A 23,303-nucleotide genomic window follows, 5' to 3' on the forward strand; every position below is an offset into this window, starting at 1 on the left:
CAAATTATTGATCAATGATATATAGGTCTGGTAACCTTATCTCCCATTATATCCTGGGAAAGAGATAGAAATTACTGTAAAGTACTATAGTGCACCCATTATTTCATATGTTCAATACTGCCCCTATTATTTAGATTGTAAAGTAACCACTTTATATCTAATACACAGCTCTCTACCTTGATCATACATGACCTAAGTTGGTGACACTCACTTATATTCAGGCCATATTATATTATTGACATTGTCACCTGTCTGCTCTATTGGTACTTTGAGCATAACAGAGTGAGAATTTTAACCCATTTTGTTAGTTTTGTGTTTTATATATATACCATAATAAAAGTTATGTTTTAACGATACCAGGAACCAATCACCTCAAGTCTGGGCATAGAGTGCTTAAAGTGCATTCTCTCAGTGGATAACTTTTTATCCACAACTTTTTTGAACATTTTGGTATACGTATTTCATGCCACCATTTCATCGCCAAATGCAATCAAATAATAAAAAATCTTTTTATTTTTTTTCACAAAACTTTGGGTTTCTCACTGAAATTTTTTATATACTGTTTGTGCAATCAAGGCACACATGGTTGTAAAAGCTTCTCTGGGATCCCCTTTGTTCAGGAAAAGCAGACATATATGGCTTTTCCATTGCTTTTTGGTAATTAGAAGGCCGTTAATTGCAGCTGCGCACCACACTTCTTTTATTCCCGGCTGTGAAATCTTTGCTGCACATGCATGAATCCGCTTCTACTTCTCTTCTATGCGTTTCGTTTGCCTCTGCGCAAACTTTTTCAAAAGTATCATAATGGAAACAGTACCTCAAATTTTAGCTAAGTTATTTAAGCCATATATCTACACGGCCCTCTCATCTGGCTATCACCAATCAGAAAATCTGACGGCACAAACCGTTCCCAATATGTGACAAAATGGTGGGTAGCCGCAAGTGATGAAATTATTTGTTTGTTTATATTCCCAGTGTTATTTTACTTGGCACGGTGATCTGTAAAAGGGTGCGGGTATATGTGGACATATGTTAAGCAGCATATATAAAACATTATACATTGTAAAATATAATCATAGTTCTTAGACAACTGAGAAATCTACAATTCCACTTAAAACAAACGAAATCACTATACAATAAAACAATACCCAATAACTGTCATATACTCAATATTAAATATAGAAATAGATCTATATTCCTACTGAACACGTTGCATTACATATGGATTGCATCATAAAGGCTTGCAGATCTAAATCTACATTCAGTCCCTGAGGGGTTAAGCTGTTCAGTAGATGTATCCACGTGGTTTCACATCGTCTAAGACACATTAATCTTTGCTGGCAATTAATTAATTAATTAATTAAATACCTAATGCTGAAAAGAGTTCAAAACCCGCTACTTTTAACCCTTTAGGGTCTTGATTATTAATTATCCTAAAGTGTTCTGACACACTATGGTTTTGAAACCCTATTTTTTATATTCTTTACATGCTCATATATGCAGCATTTTACTTTCATTTTAGTTCTACCAACATAGATCTTCTCACAATTACAGACAAGAGCATATACAGAATATGTAGAGACACAGGAAACCCTGTCTTTAAGACAGTATTCACTGGACTTGTCCCAGTTATGTATCGTCACCCCTTATCTTATCAAAACACACATACAACAATGAGATGCCCACATTTGAATATTACTAAAATCTGTGTGCATCATGATAACAGAGTACCCTTGTCCTTCCTTCCAACCTCCTCTTTATCTGTTCTCATTTTCGAAGATGTGCTCCCAAAATAGAGTCAGAGTGTGGCACACTCCAATGCTTATTAACCCCTTAATGACCACAGCACTTTTCCATTTTCTGTCCGTTTGGGACCAAGGCTATTTTTACCTTTTTGAGGTGTTTGTGTTTAGCTGTAATTTTCCTCTTACTCATTTACTGTACCCACACATATTATATACCGTTTTTCTCGCCACTAAATGGACTTTCTAAAGATACCATTATTTTCATCATATCTTATAATTTACTATAAAAAAAAAATATAAAATATGAGGAAAAATTGAAAAAAACACACTTTTTCTAACTTTGACCCCCAAAATCTGTTACATATCTACAACCACCAAAAAACACCCATGCTAAATAGTTTCAAAATTTTGTCCTGAGTTTAGAAATACCCAATGTTTACATGTTCTTTGCTTTTTGTGCAAGTTATAGGGCCATAAATACAAGTAGCACTTTGCTATTTCCAAACCACTTTTTTCCAAAATTAGCGCTAGTTACATTAGAACACTAATATCTTTCAGGAATCCCTGAATATCCCTTGACATGTATATATTTTTTTTTAGTAGACATCCCAAAGTATTGATCTAGGACAATTTTGGTATATTTCATACCACCATTTCACCGCCAAATGCGATCAAATACAAAAAATCGTTCACTTTTTCACAAATTTTTTCACAAACTTTTGGTTTCTCACTGAAATTATTTACAAACAACTTGTGCAATTATGGCATAAATGGTTGTAAATTCTTCTCTGGGATCCCCTTTGTTCAGAAATAGCAGACATATATGGCTTTGGCGTTGCTTTTTGGTAATTAGAAGGCCGCTAAATGCCACTGCGCACCACAAGTGTATTATGCCCAGCAGTTAAGGGGTTAATTAGGGAGCTTTTAGGGAGCTTGTAGGGTTAATTTTAGCTTTAGTGTAGTATAGTAGACAACCCCAAGTATTGATCTAGGCACATTTTGGGATATTTCATGCCACCATTTCACCGCCAAATGCGATCAAATTGAAAAAAAAGTTAAATTTTTCACAATTTTAGGTTTCTCACTGAAATAATTTACAAACAGCTTGTGCAATTATGGCACAAATGGTTGTAAATACTTGTCTGGGATCCCCTTTGTTCAGAAATAGCAGACATATATGACTTTGGCGTTGCTTTCTGGTAATTAGAAGGCCGCTAAATCCTGCTGCGCCTCACACGTGTATTATGGCTAGCAGTGAAGGGGTTAATTAGGGAGTTTGTAGGGAGCTTGCAGGGTTAATTTTAGCTTTAGTGTAGAGATCAGCCTCCCACCTGACACATCCCACCCCCTGATCCCTCCCAAACAGCTCCCTTCCCTCCCCCACCCCACAATTGTCCCCGCCATCTTAAGTACTGGCAGAAAGTCTGCCAGTACTAAAATAAAAGGGTTTTTTAAAAAAAATAATTATTTTTTTTAGCATATTTACATATGCTAGGGTGTAGGATCCCCCCCTTAGCCCCCAACCTCCCTGATCCCCCCCAAAACCGCTCTCTAACCCTCCCCTCTGCCTCATTGGGGGCCATCTTGGGTACTGGCAGCTGTCTGCCAGTACCCAGTTTGCAAAAAAAAGGGTTTTTGTTTATTTTTTTGGGCTTTTTTCTGTAGTGTAGCTTCCCCCCCCCACACAGACAATCCCCCACCACCTTGCTGATCTTTTTTTTTTTAAATGTACTATTATTATTTAGAAATGTGTACATTTTTTATAAATTCATTTTCTGTAGTGTAGCGGTTCCCACCCGCTCCCTCCCCGTGCACGCGCCCGCCCCCGCCCTCCCGTGCACGCGCGCGCGCGTCCGTGCGCGCCCCCGCTCGTCCCCGCCCACGATCCCGCCCCCCCTGCACATAACCAGGGCCATCGATGGCCGCCACCCGCCTCCCGGTCCGGCTCCCACCCAACAAAGCAGGGAGCCACCGATCTCCGGTGCAGAGAGGGCCACAGAGTGGCTCTCTCTGCACCGGATGGCTACCAAAGGTTATTGCAGGATGCCTCCATATCGAGGCATCACTGCAATAACCGGAAAGCAGCTGGAAGCGAGCAGGATCGCTTCCAGCTGCTTTCCACACCGAGGACGTGCAGGGTACATTCTCAGGCATTAACTGCCTTTTTTTTGAGGACGTACCCTGCACGTCCTCGGTCGTTAAGGGGTTAAAGGGACCCTGAACCCAATTTTTTTCTTTTGTGAATCAGATAGAGCATGCAATTTAAAGCAACTTTCTAATTTACTCCTATTATCAAAATGTCTTCATTCTCTTGCTATTTTTTTTTGAACAGCAAGAATGTAAGTTTAGATGCCAGCCCATTTTTGGTGAACAACCTGGGTTGTTCTTGCTAATTTGTGGATAAATTCACCCACCAATAAGCAAGTGCTGTCCAGAGTACTGAACAAACATTGGCTGGCTCCTTAGCTTAGATGCCTTCTTTTTCAAAAGATAACAAGAGAACAAAGAAAATGTGATAATAGGAGTAAATTAGAAAGTTGCTTAAAATGGCATGCTCTATCTGAATCACAAAAGAAAAAAATTGGGTTCAGTGTCCCTTTAAGGATAGATCTGAAAAAACTCGCTCCCATATTGTAAGTAGTTATAAACTTGACTCCTTGCTTCCTGGACAAGGATAGCATCATACCCCCAGTACAGAAATTTACTTTCTAAAATGTTTTCCTCAGACTCAAAATCTTCTAATGGTATGCAATTCCTGCGTAACCTTAGGAATTATACCAATGGTATATTAGATTTCCATTGGGGTAAATGATCACTATTGGCATTTAGAAAACCATTGCTGTCACTAGTTTTTCTAACGTTCTTTACCGCTGTGCTATTGGTGTTGTGGTCCACAAACAACATCAGGTCAAGAAATTCTATTAGTTCATCATTGATGCTTCCAACAAACTAAAAATTTAACTCATTGCTGTTGATATGACTTATAAAGTCTACTGCAGTTGTATGCGCCCCTTTCCAGATTATTAGAATATCATCTATTTATCTACGATACAAGATAATATTCTTAATAAAGGGATTATTGTTCCATACATATTCCTCCTTGAGTAATGCCATATATATATTGGCCTATGAGGGGGCCATATTGGTGCCCATGTCCCTTGTATTGATAAAAATTACCTCCAAAGGAGAAATAGTAATGATTCAAGATGATTTGTATTCCCATTGACAAAAAATTGGCATGTGCAAGGGGTTGAATTACAATAGATTTCTTCCTTTTAGAAAACATAAATCCTGATGTGTTTATGTAGAATTATGTTGTTTTTTTTTAAACAAATATTATTGTCATACTTCAAACACTTAAGTAAAAAAAAAAATAATCATGCTTTCGTTGGAATGACGTCTTTGTTTGGGTGATTCAAAGGGGGGGGGGGAAACTGTGTAATACATCTCATTTTATTTTAAAGTGGCCTGTTATTTGTGTTTTCTCTTGTGCTAGCTGTACATATGAGTCACTGTGTTGTGCAGGGCTAAATTTATGTTCTCTCATTTTACTAACTTATAAAAAGAGCATATACGTTTTAGTTATCCCAAAGATGTTTTCCAAAGTTTATCCACATCTGCTTGAGACATTTCATTCAGTAATATGAACCATTGCAGATTATCTCTAGTGAATATCTTTCCATCAAAGGCTGACCTTAATTGAAAAGTAAGACATGTACATGTAAAAATTAATGTATGACTAAATCTTCGAATACAAAGCACCAAGTCCCTAAAATACTGGGCTCATTTCCTCTGTCCAAATGTCACTAACATAATAGCATTGGGAGTTTCCCTATTAAGATTCTGCCACTATTGCTGCTGACTTTCCACCAGCCTTCTGTGCTGTCAGAGATTGAGTGCACTTTTGGTGTACAGAGTGTTGAGATACCTCTCTTGCCGTGTCATGCGCAGACTTCTTTTGTCAGTTCAGGTCCTACAGAATCACTGCACAGCTGTCCTGCTGCATACGTGACAAGGAATATTGCATGGCAGTGTGCTTATTGATGCAGAGAGACATTTCCAAGATCAAAATAAACCTTGGTTGGAACATATTTATACGCATATGTCTGAGTGCATTTAAAAGGCAACTCCAATCCTGTACTGTCCATTGTAAATGTATGTATGTGTGCTGTGCATTAGTACTGAACACTGTTCCATCTGTGATTCCACTTTATGGCCTTCAACTGTAGCTACATACAGAAGATGAGTGCCTGAGGATATGGTAGTCATGAGTGGATCCAGTATACTTCGCAAACACGTTCATAATGTGCATGTTGTCATTGCACACAAAGTGGACATTGAAAGAATTAAGTGTTGGGGATGTGATATGCCATTTGCTGGTTCCACAATGGATGCAGAACAATATGGGTGCAGTGTATTGTCCCCCACATGTTAGTTATGTCGCCAATATTCTATTAGTCCCTCTTGAGATCAGGCCAAGCGTTCCCTGTGTGAGGGAATCCTTTGACAGGATGTCACTTGTTGAGGATGGCATTCCTAAACTTCCTAATTATGACAGTGCAAGTACCTTGAGTCATCCATTATGACATAGTAACTATAAACTAATAATGTGCTGTGTATAGATGCTCTAGAATTCATATACCTAAGCATCACTAAGTGCACACATACTTGAGAGAGTGGTCCACTACCAAGTGAACAAGTAAACTCAGGATCCATATTTGCATAACCAAATAGCAAAGCCAGTTAGTCAATCAAAAGAGCACTGCTTCAAAATGGTGATCAAAATAGGCCAAGATTGTCATCTGTGACATATTGGTTGTGATGTTTGTTTAATTTCTAGTACACATGACCTATTTGAGAACCTTAGTAATGATTCTTAACCATATGCAGAGGATACGTATTGAAAACACAGAAGCTGTGGTTAAAAAAATCTGGAAATTTTCTCAATAGAGCGACCATGCGCATATTACCCAACAACTTGTAATATGAGTGCAAAATAGTGTTTTTCATTTCCCATTAGAAAGCTTGTGGAACAAGTGTGTAAACCTTGTGCAGTCAATAGCGCACCAATTATAATCTAGCCCAAGGGCTTTCAATCCAATCTACGCAAATCTTGAGCGCAATCCAAACTACAACTTTAAAATGTTGAGATTTTTGAGACCTGAAGTAAACATTTATCTCTTCCTAGTTTGCTTAACAAAATATATGAAAATGTTAAGGATATGTTTTATTTAGATATAATAAATTGATGCAATGTATATTAATAAAAAAAGGTTTTGAAGCAGAATACAAAGGATATGGTATATAACAAGGAGTTAGACTGGGAAAGGGTCAAAGGTAAATGTGTGTGTGTAATTATGTGTGTGTTTGTGTGCATGTATATATGTGCATATATGTGAGAGTGTATGCGTTTATATGTATATGTGAAGTCTTTTATGCTTAAAGGGACAGTCTAGTCAAAATTAAACTTTTATGATTCAGATCTAACATCTAACATTGCGGCTGCGGACCTGAATACGCTCTCCATATTTATAAAAAAAGCCGTCAAAAAGACACGCACCAAGTACGGGGCGATGAGCTTCGGTCTGTTGTTAACTAACAGTCATCGATCTCACATCTATTCGGCTTTTTACCAACTTTATTTATACCCTGTCACTAAACACCGCCACTATACTAAAATGTTTAACCCCTATCCCGCTGCTCCCGGACCCCTCCGCAAAATAACTAAAGTTATTAACCCCTATCCCGCTGCTCCCGGACTCTGCCGCAACAAAAATAAAGTTATTAACCCCTATTCCGCCGTTTACCGGACCCCGCCGCCACTAAATAAACGTATTAACCGCCATTAGGATGAGAGCTGCTCAAATCCTATTGGCTGATTGGAACAGCCAATAGGATTTTAGCAGCTCTAATCCTATTGGCTGATTGGAACCTTTCAGTCAATAGGAATGCAAGGGACACCATCTTGGATGACGTCACTTGCATTGAAGATCCAGTTTACGGCGGCGACCGTATTGAAGAGGAGCTCCGCACCGGATGTCTTCAGGATGGATCCGCTCCACACCGGATGGATGAAGATAGAAGAGGCTGCCTGGATGAAGACTTCGCCGGCTGAATGAAGATGGAAGAGGCCACCTGGATGAAGACTTCTTGCTGGCTGGATGGATCCTTCAAACGGGACTTCAAGAACAAGTGGATTGTCGAGGGTTAGTGTTAGGTTTATTTAAGGTTTTTTGGGTGGGTTTTATTTTTAGAGTAGGGTTTGGGCAGGTAAAAGAGCTAAATGCCCTTTAAAGGGCAATACCCATACAAATGCCGTTCTCAGGGCAATGGGGAGCTTAGGTTATTTTATATAGGGTTTTTATGTGTGAGGGGTTGGTTGGTTGGGTGGTGGGTTTTACTGTTGGGGGGGTGTGTTTGTATTTTTTTTAACAGGTAAAAGAGCTGATTTCTTTGCGGCAATGGCCCACAAAAGGCCCTTTTAAGGGCCATTGGTAGTTTATTGTAGGCTAGGTTTTTTGGGGGGGGGGCTTTTTATTTTGATAGGACTATGAAATTAGGTGTAATTCTTTTTTATTTTTGATAATGTGTTTTTTTTGTAATTTAGTGATTTTTATTTTTTGTAACTTAGCGTTTATTTTTTTGTAATTTAGTAACTTTTAATAAGATTTACTAGTAGATTTAAATAATTTGAGTAGGGTTAGGTTTTTTAATATGTAATTTAGTTAATTTAATTGGTATTTTAATTTAATTGTAGTATAATAGTTAGGGTAGGTTAATTAATAGTTTAAAATTAGTTTCTTTTTTTTTTTTATTAAATATTTTTTTATTGAGACACATAAAAGTAGATACAGGGGTATAATTCCACATGGGTATGTGAATACAAAGAATAAACAAGATGAGGAAGAAATACGTCTACAACGGTGAAGTAACAAACCTTATCACATATTAACACATACACAATTCTATATGAGCTGCTGGGTGTGGTGATGGAATTTTCTCAAGAATATATGAAGGGTCTCTCTTTTCATGTTTAATGAGAAACTCTGTATAAGTGTATTAGCGTAGTTATATCCCAGTTTTGTGAGGAGTTGGTCTAGATAGATCAAGTTTTGTAAACAAAAATAATGACCAAATAAATCTGTAATGTGGAATCAAGGAATGCCCTTATGGAGTGGTGAGTATTCATCAGTTGACTTAGGGCAGTTGTGGGCAATCAAGGGGTCTATGTCTATAAGGGGATATAACTAATTCAATATTTGAGAAAGAGGAGAAAGGTTGCAGTGGGCAAGAGCCGCTTGGATTTAAAGAAATGGGCATAGTGCCCACAATAAGGGGGGAGGGGGAGTGGAGCGAGTTTAAATTTTACCAAAATAGACTAAGCCTGTGAATAATAGGGGGTGTGATGTCTAAGAAATGCTGAGATTATCTGTTTAGGAAGTAACGGAGGGAAGAGGGGGGAGCCTACTAGTACGTAGCTAATGATTCCTCTCTCCTAGATATACTGGATCTGTAGAATAGAAAGAACTCTGAGTAAATGTCTAGATGTGTTTGATCTATAGGCACTATCCATGAAGCAAATAATATAATATCTTGCCCGTTCAGTCAGATTCTGCCAGAGTATGAAAGTATGTAGTAGTGGGATTTCAATATAGTTTGTGCAAAGTAATCAATAGCTGACCCCCACTAGGTGACATACTACACTAGTGAGTCTCCTATGCTCTGCTGTGTATAAGCAGCTGTGTCTACACAGCTCAGCCTCAGGACAGATAGAGAAGTCTTTATCAGCAGGGAGATTACCAAGAGCTAGTTTAAGGTTAGGTAATGTGAGAGTTTAGCCACTAGCCACCTATGTTATTAGTGCCCTATTACAATAAAGTAGACAATCTATAAACCAAGCTGTTTACTGGGCCTTCACGTATGGCCATATTAGCATAGTATAGAAATCTCCTGGCATATGATAAGGCCAACTATGTAATGTGATATGGTGCGGTGGGTGACTTTAACAGTGGTAGGAATTTCTTCAACCATATGTACATCCTAGTGAGCAACCCTCACATCATATCTAAACAGTATAAGTCAAATTCCCAAAGAGAAATGTCACTCAATAAACACATAAATGTGCGCTATGTATGAACAAAGCACAGTTAACACATTCAAACAGAAACTGAGCCCTGTGCATAAGAGCTCTAAACGTAATTGAAGTCTATTCAGTAGTGGTATATAGAGGAGCTAGTCCGGTTTCAAACCTGTGGGGTTATCATTCAGACAGTGGAGGAGATGATAGCGTCCCATCTGCCAATTGCCCCTTCATAGAGAGTAAGTCTTGGGAGTTGTTACCCAATGCTGCATTTAGCAGAGGGATTGTTGTAAATGATTTTAGCCCATTCTATTAGCCATAGCCTGGGAGGCTTATTTTATGAAATAGATGCAGTGTAGCTATCTCGGGTAAAGGCAGTTTTAATGATAAAGTTCAGATCTGACCTGAGATACTGTGCATGGATGATAGCCTGTGTCGGTGTGTGAGCGGTGAGAGGAGGTTCAGCTTCAGGTTGTGATGCCCTAGGATCGCTTTGTGTGTCGTCTGGTGTGCATATGCTTAGTGAGCTTCTTGGTGCTGATCCGTAGATGGTCCGTGACCTAAATGCGACCGGTTTTAAGCATCTCCTCCCTAAGGCCCCAATAGCGCTCGTGTGTATCTCAGGCCCTGTAGAAGTTTCTGCTATCGGGGAGTGGCGGGTGTCAGGCAATGTCTCCTGGATGTCAGTCCGGACCTCTAGATAAAAGGGTTTCTCCGTGAGTTGGCTAGGGGCTACCGGGGTTTGGCGATGTAGGGTGGCAAGTTCACGTTTGAATTCCCCAAAGTGCCTGTCCATGTTAGTTGAAAAGGCTTGTAAGGCGCTTATGACTGCCGTCATCTCCATGCTGTATTTGGGATATATAGGCCTTAAGATGGCTGCCGCAGAGACACTGCAGGTCAGCGTCTCCCACCACTAACAGGTTTTCTAGCTTCTTCTGGGTTTTCGTTAAAAGTCTTTTGTCTCAGTGAGCTCCCCAATTACTCCGATATGTGAATAGTTGGTATTCTAGTATGCCGAGCAGTCAGATAGTATACTATAAATCTATAGATTGTAGGAGCTGAATAAAGATGCGACTGCTCGGCTGCTAGGCTAGCTCCGCCCCCCCCCCCTTTTTTTTTTAATATATTTTTATTGAGGCAAGTAAAACATTAGTAAAACATTTACATTGTGAAGGGCAACATCACAAGAACAGTAATTCAAGACTTTGATTACATAAATCAGTACACCACTTAATAGAAAGTTCTGCCCAGTCGGGCCAGCATATTACCCTTCACCCGCACACCTCATTTTATTGTTTAATCTTCCCAGTGTCTTCCCTGCTATAGAGATCCGCTCATGGGATCTAGAGACTGGAGTACGTGGAAGACATATCCTTAAAAACTCAGTTTTAGTTTGGGTTGCGTAAGAAAAAAAAACAAAAAAAAAACAGTAAACGATCTTATCTTAAACATCATCAGATTAGAGATTAATATGGTAATAGTAAAACAACTAACAAACTATGTATAGGAAGGATTATATATTTAAACACAGCTATTTAATTCTAATTAAAGCCCAAAGAACAGCTAAAAATTCTTTGGACAGGGCAGAGACTAAGGAACTCTGCCAGATAGGGATGGAGGGGTAATACATCGAATATATTACTTAATCGTTCCCACTCTGGGGCTAAGAGTATATATGATCGCTGCCTCTTCAGTCAGACCCAAAGGGAAAACTCTTTCTTTATAATAATAAGTTGCAGCAGAGCAAAACCAAATAAAAAGAAGGGTCGGTATATTAGTCACAAATAATCCTACAAATATATTTTTGTAGCTACCTAAGAGGGAAAGATCTACAATCCTACAATACTTCTGAACAAGACAATATGAGGTCACAGTTTACTCAAGATATCTCACTTTTCACTGTGCAACTGCATAGGAATATATAAAAATACAGTACATTCTTAATTAATCAAGGAACCCTGCAGTCTTACTACCCCACTCACTATATGTTCGAGTACATGCACACTAAGACGGGCCCACCTCAGTTAACCATCTTTGTCCCTACAGCGCACAACTCCCCCATACCCACCGAAGAGATGTATCTAATTGTTTCCAGGTCGGCAGTCCTAAAAGGAAATCTGGTATGCTGCACTATATACTTACATGGAGATCAGTTAAGCTGAGTGTAATATAGTATTAATAGCAAGCGCCATACACAGATAAGAAGTTTAGACATCTCCTACAATATAACGTTTTTATATTGGACTATTTGTCCTTAGTTCTATAAATGCATACAAAGAGTAAAACTTTTCCAATGCCTGTAAGTATAATACTGAACCTAAATACTGCAGCTCCAGATTACTCAACTAGTAAGTTAAAACATATAGGGATACAGAGGATGGCAATGAAATAGGTATCCAACTACATTAACTTCAAGGGATTGTAGATATATGATAACACATACTCCTCGTCTAGGGGGCATAATCACAGTAAATATAGGTCTGAATGAACTCTAAGCACAGTATGAGTAAGGGGAGAGGTAGAAGTGGAAGGCGAATTCAATTCTCTGATAGTGAAACAGAAGGGACAGGGGACAGCTCTTGTTCTGGGGGAGAAGAAGACACAGATCACATTGTACAGAACAGTCAAGTTATGAGTAACTACCACTATAATCAACAACAAATGGGACAAGTAAATTACAGTCAACATTTAGCTACACCTAAAGAAAACACACAGCCACAGGTAGTTACACCTAAAGTACTTATACAACAGCCGGTGTCTATATTAAAAAACACCCAGAAGGGCTCAAAAACCAAGTATAGTACCCCAGTACCAGATCAGACACCTAGTGGAGGTAATCTAATTAGCAATCCAGACACCATTGAGAGATCAGAAATGAACCAGGTTTTTTGTATCCCCCAGCCAAAACCAGACGGGGGGGGGGGGCGAGGCAACAGAGGATCAACAAGAGGGAGGTACTCACTCAGAACACAACAGAGACAAACACGCTACCAATAGCAAATGTTACCAATACATTTCCAATCAGTAATGTAATAAATCTGTCTGCTTACACCCTGAATGATGTGGAATTAAAATTGTTGGGTTTAGGTTTGGGGTTTGTCCCCACTAGTTCATTCAATTTGTTTAATACATTATTGGACGTAAATAAATTGATCAGAAGATTAACTTTAAAAAAGCATTTTTCTGTGAATAAACACTCTTCCAATGAATTCCAGCCACAAGAGAGCATGGTTGTTCAGCCTAGCTTTAAGACTGGCAGGGACACAAGTGGAATAGATTTCCAGCATCTTTGTGACTTAAATACATTGGAAACTTTAGCAGAAGAAAGTGTCGGGGATGGGTCCATTTCTGAATCGGCTATATGTACCCCCAAATTTAAGAAAAGTTCTACTTTCTACCCGTTACAGAGTAGAGGGAATATAATAGAAAAATTCCAAAACAGAGTAGAAGAAGATCTTACTAATCTATACTATACTCAGACTAATACCAAATACAATCTAACATATAATGAAAAGGAAATACTGAAGAAATTGGCACAGAATAAAGATCTGGTAATACGTGCCGCAGATAAGGGGGGCTCAGTTGTGGTTCAGAATAGAGATGATTTTGTTAATGAAGCTCTTAGGCAGTTGAATAACCCATTGAATTATAGAACACTAACTAATGATCCAACTAATATCTTTAACAAAAAGTTACAAGACTTAGTAGATGATGGTGTGGAACTAGGTTTCATTGAAAAAGATACTAGTGATTACTTAGTGATTACCAACCCCAAAATACCGACCTTTAATCATCTTCCTAAAGTACACAAGAGTACAGAGAATGTGATAGGAAGGCCTATAGTAAGTGGAATAGGGTCTTTTTCAGAACACCTGTCAGAATGGCTAGATAAGATCTTAAAGGCAATGGTACTTGATCTGTGGAGCCATGTAAAGGACACAAAGCATATATTGCAAATAGTTTCAGATATAGAGTGGAGTGATAAGTTTACTTGGTTAACAGTGGATGTCCAATCACTCTACTCTTCAATACCACATGCAAGAGGATTACAAGCGATAGCTTTTTTCATGAGAAAATATTATGGTAGTAATCCAGAGTATTGTGAGTTTGTAGTGAGAGTCACAGATTTTCTTCTGAAACACAACTATTTTTCATTTGAGGGGGTTTTCTATCTTCAGGTATGCGGCACCGCTATGGGGGCAAAATTTGCGCCCTCATATGCCAACCTATTTTTAGGTTGGTGGGAGCGGTGCAGCATATTTGGAGATGGGAACCCTTTCAGAGATAACATAGTTGTATACAAACGCTTCATAGATGATCTGCTCTTCATCTGGCAAGGCGATCATGAAACAATGAAAAAATTTGTAGGAGGTTTAAATACAAATGATGTAGGTTTGAAATTCACTTTGGAATTTGATAGGAAGCAGATCAATTATCTTGATGTCACACTTAGTGGAAGTAATGGGGAACTTGTTAGATCTACAGTTTACAGAAAGCCCATATCAGGAAATACATTGCTACATGCAGCCAGTTGCCATCCAACAAGTACATTCAAAGGGATAGCAAAAGGTCAGTATACACGATTGAAACAAAATTGTTCAGATGATAACAGCTATCATGAACAATCCACTTTACTAACAGAAAGGTTAGAACAGAGGGGTTATCAGAAAAAGTTGATAGAATCAGCAAAGCAGTCAGTAATGAAACTGAATCGCAAGGATCTTCTTGGTAAGGGGAGAAGAGATGCAGAAAAGAGAGATGAATCTAAAGATTTACTGTTTGTAACAACATATAGTAGTCAATATTCTAATATCTGTAATATAATTAGAAAACATCTCCCCTTATTAAGAGCAGACGATGGCTTAGCAGACATCAATGTTAAGGATTGCAGATTTGCATACAAAAAGAATATGAGCATAGGAAATATGGTATCCCCCACAAAATTACCTAGCAAGGAACTGACACAAGATTCATCATGGTTGACATCAAGAGGCATGTATAAATGTCATTACATGAACTGTGTAGCCTGTGCAAAAGTAGACACAGGGACAAGTTTCATTTCGACCCATACTGGACAAGAGTACCAAAAACGTATGTGTATGAACTGTAGGTCCACGTTTATCATTTATTTGATTACGTGTACAGAGTGTCAGAAACAGTATGTAGGTCTCACAATTAGGGAGGTGAGATCCAGAATAAGGGAGCACCTTTCCTCCATAAAAATAGGGAAAGCTAGTACACCTTTGGTACAACATTTTGTCACAGTCCATAACAAAGACACTAGCAGTTTTCTCTGGACTGCTATAGAAAGGATACTGCCCCCTAGAAATGGTGGGGATAGAGAGACAATCCTGGGTAGACAGGAAGTATTTTGGATTTTTAAGTTAAAAACCAGGGTCCCTAATGGTTTTAACTCTGACTATGACCTCATGAATTTTTGGCAATGACAGTTAAGACTAGTCACGGATCATCATCTACAATTACCTTGCACGATAATAATCAGGATATAAGTGCATGGCAGGCTTTCACTATACTACATACATACTTTGGGTTACTCCATAAAACAATTCAAATTAAATTAATCATAGAGAATGTATACACACATTTGTAGAAGTTGTGGGTACCTATCAAAGGACAAGTTTGATAAGATAAATAATGAGTATCTACATATGTATCACAGGATTCAAAACATAGTTCCCAGTACCTTAGCCTATAGTGGTAGCATGAAATAGAAGTTTCCCTAATTGATTATGGGCTGTGAATAGTACAGGAAGATGTAAAAAAGTAAAGATGCAAAATAAAAAGCTACTATTATTTATACACAGTAATAGGTCAATCCCCTATGTTAGGAAGAATTTGTATAAACAGTTATAAATGGTTTCAAATGATTTGTTAACTGATAGAAGGGATTGTAAAATTGTCCTTATATCCTTACTCTTTATTAACATTCTGTGTATAAAAGGGCACTGAAGTACAAAGTTTTTACTTAATTGTTGCACTCTGTAAAAAGGGAGCTTAAGGGTTAAACACTAGCAAGTTATATAGTAGGTTTACAAGTGTTACTAGTTTACTAATCAAGTTGTAACCAATAGGATTTGTCTGCTGCTTTTAAATATGTTAATTTTATTAAGTCAGACAGCAGCTTATGAGGACGGCTCTTGGAGCTGAAACATGTAAGGTTGTTGTCAACAGACTATCCTAATCTTCATTTCCATTGTTTGTGCCAAGCATTTGGAATATTTTACCAACACTAAGGTGTAAAAATAAATGTTTAATTTTTAAACTACCTGCTGCCGGTGCTCCTGATTTCCACTTTGATTCTATAAGGGAAAAAAGCACAATATATCTAACATTAGCAAAGTCTCTCTAGTGCACAGTAATGAATACTAGCTTCCATAGACTTTAGATAGGAAACACAGCGCAATAATATAAAATAGTTTCTTTTCGTGAGGCAATAGTTTTTCCCTACAGAGGCAGTCTTGGTTAATTTGAAATATAGGAGTCTGAAAGGGCCAGGATGCCTGGTGTCCTAGATCTTTTAATAAGGAACTCAACCTAGCCTACTCCTGCACGACTGGATTCACATACCAAATAGCAGTAGGTATGCTGCACTGGATAGGTCAGGTAAGTCATCTCCGAAATTCAAAGTAGGATAGGACCGCACCCAAGGGAACAATCTTGCGTGGGGACTAGATGACAGGTAGCCCCAGTTTTGATCTTCTGCACAGTGCTAATTTTCAGGAATGCTTTCCAAGTAGAGCTAATCTGTTTTTCAGTTGGGTTCCAAGCAATCGCTGTAATTCTAGTATACACTGAAGGAGGCCCCATACATGCTTGGTAGTTGAATGGAGTGGTAATGAGTACATCCTCTGTGTAAGGGTCTGTAAACTTCTGACCGTGGGCGCCATTTTTTTTATTCTCAGAGCGTGGCTCAGATAATGCGAGCATGATAATCTGTGAGAAATCAGTACCCACAGCAACATATCTCTGGTTCAACTGTAGGTGGCCTCGGTATGAGTTAATGCTGGAGCCCACCTCTTCTTCCATAGTGGGCATAGTGTTCTCTTTTTCATTCCTTTGAGCCCCTGCAATTATTAAAAGCCGATCAAACCTTTCATTCATCTGTTGCTCAAACTCCTCAAATAGGGCTTGCACCTGTGCATATAAGATCCCCTCCATGTTTATTGTTAACCCGGTTCCTCAGGGGGGGTGTTAAGAGCTCTCTAGCGTAAGGCTACCAAGAGGGTTACAGCGGTCCCGTCTAGTAACTCCCTGTTTATGCAGGGCAAGATGGCGCCGGCCTCCTCCCTGTAGTTCAGCTGCCTGCGAGGACAGTCCCTGTTAAAGCTCTATCACCACTCTGTGGAACCTCCTCTCTGCGGTATCAGGGTCTGTAAAGCTGGATCGCCACTTTTAGAAGTCTTTCCGGATAGTTTTCTGTGATCGTAGGATCAGCTGTAGGCCTAAGCCCCGGTCTATCCTAAGAATATGTCAGTTCTCCTCATCTGGGCTAGTAAGATTCAGCCCGGAATGTTCAAAATTATATCTGCAGTAGCTGATCACAGCCTAACATTAACCCACTAGTAGTGGACGATAATTATCCCCAAATTATATGCAGGAGTGTAATAAATATCAAAAGTTACACGGAGCTCTAGTGTTTTGCTTCTGTTCAGCTTGATGGCTTGCTCCGCCCCCTTTAAAATTAGTTTCTTTTAATTCTACAGATAAGTTTAAATTTATTTGAAGATAGGGATGTTGTAATTTTAATTTAGAGATAGCGGGTTGTTAGGGGTTATTAGACTCGGGGTTTATGTTAGGGTATTAATTGTAAACGTAACTTCTTTTCAACCATACAAATCAATGGGATATCTGGCAGCCTCGAACATAAGCTTCCGGTGCTTTTAGACTCCCATTGATTTTTATGGCATCTGCGGCCTCCAGGGTGGCGGATTGAAAACCAGGTATGCTGGGCCGGAATAGCCGCAAGCGTACCTGTTAGAAATTTGATATATGTGAAAAGTTGTCAAATAGAACCAAATTTGTATTCGGAACATCTGTAATGACATAAGCATCGATCTGCGTCGGATTGAGACTTGCGGATAGTATGTTACGTCAAAAATTTCAACTTTTGGCGGTCTGTAGGCTTTGATAACTAGGTCAGATCAAGCTTGCAACAATTATGCTGTGGAATTCCGGCATATTTGCGGTTGACGGCTTGATAAATATCCCCCATACTCTGTCCCTTAAAGTTTGATTTAAATAGTATAGCAAAGAATTAAAGGAATAAATCTACTACTTTAATACATTTTTGTGCTCCATTAGTTTAGTGCTAAAAGTGTTATCCAGAATGAACTTTAGTGAACACTCCCATAGAAGTTTGTTATCTGAGGGAATTAATATCTTTGTACTAATGAAGAATAGCACTAACATTCTTGTGCTTGTAATCTAGGCCTAAGTGGGTTTCAGTGTTTTTTTTCAAATACAAGCCAGTTCCATTCCATGCGGCCGATTTACTAAAGTGCGGACACACATGATACGATGTAGTGTATCATGTCCGCCGCACATCGATAAATGCCGACAGCATATGCCGCTAGCAGGGGGTGTCAATCAGCCCGATCGTATAGAATTGGGAGAATTGAAGACCGCAGCCTCAGAGGCACTACTGTTTCCGGCAAACCTGAAGGCTTGCACGGAAAAAGGGGCATCAAGCTCCATTCAGAGCTTGATAATTCGTCCCCCATATGGCAACCCTGTGATAACTCTCCTCTTATGCCTTGCACTAAGATAATGTAACAATGGTAGTAAACTCAAGTGTTTCTCAAAAGTTAAACTTTTCTTTTTTTTTGCAACTTTGACTTCTTGAGAATAGATTTTATCATATTCCAGCACCAGAAAACCATGTTACACTTTATATGTGCAGCCTCTGATCAGCAAATATCACCCAGGGGCTGAGCTTACCTAGCTATGCTTTCCAACAAAGGATACCTACAGAATGGAGTAAATTAGCTAACGTAAGTTAATTGGAAAGTTGTTTAAAATTGTATGCTCTATCTGAATCATGAAAAAAAATTGTGTTTCCTGCTCCTTTAAGAAAAAGAGAGACAATGAACAGACCAGACTGTAATGTAAATGCTTGTATATAATATGCACTGCAAACTGCTAATAGCAATACATTCTGCAGAGGAGTTGGAGCATATGAATTAAAGCAATTATGTAAACATCAACAAACCACCCTACTTTTACCTCATGAGGAGAGGTTTTGCCTCCTGTATTTGCTTGTATGCCTGAGCTTATTAATTCTGCACAGTTGTCTCCTTATTCTTCTGTGACACACTGCTCCAGATTTATTTCTGATCACTTGGGGGGCTGGGTTATGCAACTTAAAGCAAGTGAGCTGACAAACTCAACAGGAGGGGGAAAAGCAAAATAAAATCAAGGGAAGAAGTGAGGGCTTACATTTACAATATGTGCACAGTCTTTTTTTATTATTATTACTTTATTTTTCAAATAATATATTACAAATGCTAAATACAAGTTTACCATAAACAATATTATTATAAAGGAATTATAGTTCCAGTAAGTAGTAAATATTCCAAACAGATGACATAACAAATCCCTTCAGTAATTGATAAAGGAAAGAGTTTTAATCTGACTGATGAATTATTTAAGTCTATAGTATAATAAATATTAATTAGTATTAGAAAAGAAAGAAAGAGGGGGGGGGGGGAAAAAAAAGGTGGGAATGTACTGTATCATGTCTGCCGCACATTGATAAATGCCGACAGCATTGTATAAGATCGGGCGGATTGATGTCCGCAACTTTAGAGCAGGCGGACAAGTTATGGAGCAGCGGCCTTTAGACCGCTGTTTCATAACTGCTGTTTCCGGCGACTCTGAAGGCTCGCATGGAAACAGGGGCATTAAGCTCCATTCGGAGCTTGATAATTCGGCCCCTAAACCTCTTCTTCTACTCTCTCCTGGGCCCGATCTTCACTAAGCTGTTAAGTTTATGTTTTCTTTGACTCGTCTTTATCTATAAATTCATCCCAATTAAAATGTATAATTTGAAAAACCTGTTCTCTTTTAGAATTTAAATAAGAATACTCTTCCAATATAAGTAATTAATCAATTCTAGAGCTTATCATTTCTTTATCGGGAGAGCATGTTTTCAGGCCCAGACTGACCATAGGGCATACTGCGCAAATGTCCTTTGGGCCGCTGCTTACCTTAGCCCCACAAACCTTTACCGCACACACCGACTGCTTTCCACATGTCTCTGTCCATCTTGTAGTGACATGTCTATGGGCCAAGCAAACAGCAGTGCAGTGCCGGCCAGTGCGGCTGCACAATCCAATGACATCAGCTCCTTCTTGCTGCTCAATGTGAGGGCTAAGTGCAACATCCCTCTACTCTACCTTTACCAGCCCTGAGCATGGACTATTCAGAGCCCAGAGGTGGTTCACCCCAGCCTGGCACACAGTAAGTCACTTTCTAATGCTTAACCCCATGTTGACCAAAGCAGTCAAGAGGTTACATCCCTTTCTGGCAATGTGCTGCACAATTATACATTTCTTAATTTTGTAGCGTTTGCAGATTATCGCAGCTTTTATGTTAATACCTCACTGGTCTGCTTATTAAAAAAAAATGTTAATTGACCCATTGTTATGATTCAGCTGACTGGTTTATGTACTTATGAGATTTAATATAATAACATTAATATAATGTTTGTATGGGGTCAGATATCCCATGCATCAGACAAGGAAGAGGTTAATAAACATCCTGGCTCTGTTTTCCTGCAATATTTTTGATGGCTTTGTTGGGTTCAGTAAAGAGGCAAAGTATAAATGTCTGAAACAACAGATGGGTTTGTAATGCGTTTGTAGGGTTAGAGATGGATGGTATTATTACTAACTGTACAGAGACCGCATAGTATTGAAATTAGGATGTGTTTGCTGTGAAGATCCAGCTCAATACAATATGGGAAAGAACTGAACTGTTAGATATCCAAAAAGGCACAGTAGAGATCTATCTACAATAAACGTGATCTTCATTAATCAATCACATGTTAATGTTAGACTGATATTTGCACAAAGTGAACAATAAAAGATTGGACTGTGCTGCATGTACAGAGCAAGAGATTTAATAAGACTGTATCTTGTGTGTGTGTATGTACAGGCAGTGCAGAATTATTAGGCAAGTTGTATTTTTGAGGATTAATTTTATTATTGAACAACAACCATGTTCTCAATGAACCCAAAAAAACTCATTAATATCAAAGCTGAATAGTTTTGGAAATAGTTTTTAGTTTGTTTTTAGTTATAGCTATTTTAGGGGGATATCTGTGTGTACAGGTGACTATTACTGTGCATAATTATTAGGCAACTTAACAAAAAACAAATATATACACATTTCAATTATTTATTTTTACCAGTGAAACCAATATAACATCTCAACATTGACAAATATACATTTCTGACATTCAAAAACAAAACAAAAACAAATCAGTGACCAATATAGCCACCTTTCTTTGCAAGGACACTCAAAAGCCTGCCATCCATGGATTCTGTCAGTGTTTTGATCTGTTCACCATCAACATTGCGTGCAGCAGCAACCACAGCCTCCCAGACACTGTTCAGAGAGGTGTACTGTTTTCCCTCCTTGTAAATCTCACATTTGATGATGGACCACAGGTTCTCAATGGGGTTCAGATCAGGTGAACAAGGAGGCCATGTCATTAGATTTTCTTCTTTTATACCCTTTCTTGCCAGCCACACTGTGGAGTACTTGGACGCGTGTGATGGAGCATTGTCCTGCATGAAAATCATGTTTTTCTTGAAGGATGCAGACTTCTTCCTGTATCACTGCTTGAAGAAGGTGTCTTCCAGAAACTGGCAGTAGGACTGGGAGTTGAGCTTGACTCCATCCTCAACCCGAAAAGGCCCCACAAGCTCATCTTTGATGATACCAGCCCAAACCAGTACTCCACCTCCACCTTGCTGGCGTCTGAGTCGGACTGGAGCTCTCTGCCCTTTACCAATCCAGCCACAGGTCCATCCATATGGCCCATCAAGACTCGCTCTCATTTCATCAGTCCATAAAACCTTAGAAAAATCAGTCTTGAGATATTTCTTGGCCCAGTCTTGACGTTTCAGCTTGTGTGTCTTGTTCAGTGGTGGTCGTCTTTCAGCCTTTCTTACCTTGGCCATGTCTCTGAGTATTGCACACCTTGTGCTTTTGGGCACTCCAGTGATGTTGCAGCTCTGAAATATGGCCAAACTGGTGGCAAGTGGCATCTTAGCAGCTGCACGCTTGACTTTTCTCAGTTCATGGGCAGTTATTTTGCGCCTTGGTTTTTTCACACGCTTCTTGCGACACTGTTGACTTTTTTCAATGAAACGCTTGATTGTTCGATGATCACGCTTCAGAAGCTTTGCAATTTTAAGAGTGCTGCATCCCTCTGCAAGATATCTCACTATTTTTGACTTTTCTGAGCCTGTCAAGTACTTCTTTTGACCCATTTTGCCAAAGGAAAGGAAGTTGCCTAATAATTATGCACACCTGATATAGAGTGTTGATGTCATTAGACCACACCCCTTCTCATTATAGAGATGCACATCACCTAATATGCTTAATTGGTAGTAGGCTTTCGAGCCTATACAGCTTGGAGTAAGACAACATGCATAAAGAGGATGATGTGGTCAAAATACTCATTTGCCTAATAATTCTGCACTCCCTATATATATATATATATATATATATATATATATATATATATATATATATATATATATATAAAAAGAAGAGTGCACTCGCCAGGACTTTTAAGAATTTTATTCGAAATATGTGAACGTACAATGTAATTTTGTATGTCTGTGGAAGGGGCTAATCCCCCGAAAACATTCACATATTTGGAATAAAATTCTGAAAAGTCCCGGCGAATGCACTCTTCTTTATTTTCTATTTGCCTATCTGTTGCACCCTGGGCACTGGAGATTGGATTTCTGGAGTGCTTGTCTACTTTGAACTTTTATATATATATATATATATATATATATATATATATATATATATATATATATATATATATATATGTTTGTGTGTGTGTGTGTGTGTGTATATATATATATATATATATATGGCAAGCAGGAAACAACACTCTCTGGTCTTGATAATAAGTAAATTTATTTAGTTATCTTTTGGGGAATGCTCCCCTTCATCAGACCAATGTAACAAACAGTGAATCAAACATTTATACGCCCACATAGGACCCCCCCCAGTGTAAAAACCGCCAAAATCTGTTGCCCAGGCAACCAGTTCATTGTAAACCACACAGTGAAATATTACACTAAATTTAAAATAAAATCAAAAACAGAAACAAAAGTGCTGCAACCGCAAGTAACATACATGAATAAACCTACACCTATACTGAGTGGTATAAGCTCATAACAATTAGCTTTTCCTAGGTATGATCTAGATAT

This window comes from Bombina bombina, chromosome 5 (genome assembly GCF_027579735.1).
Source record: "Bombina bombina isolate aBomBom1 chromosome 5, aBomBom1.pri, whole genome shotgun sequence".
NCBI lineage: Eukaryota > Metazoa > Chordata > Amphibia > Anura > Bombinatoridae > Bombina > Bombina bombina.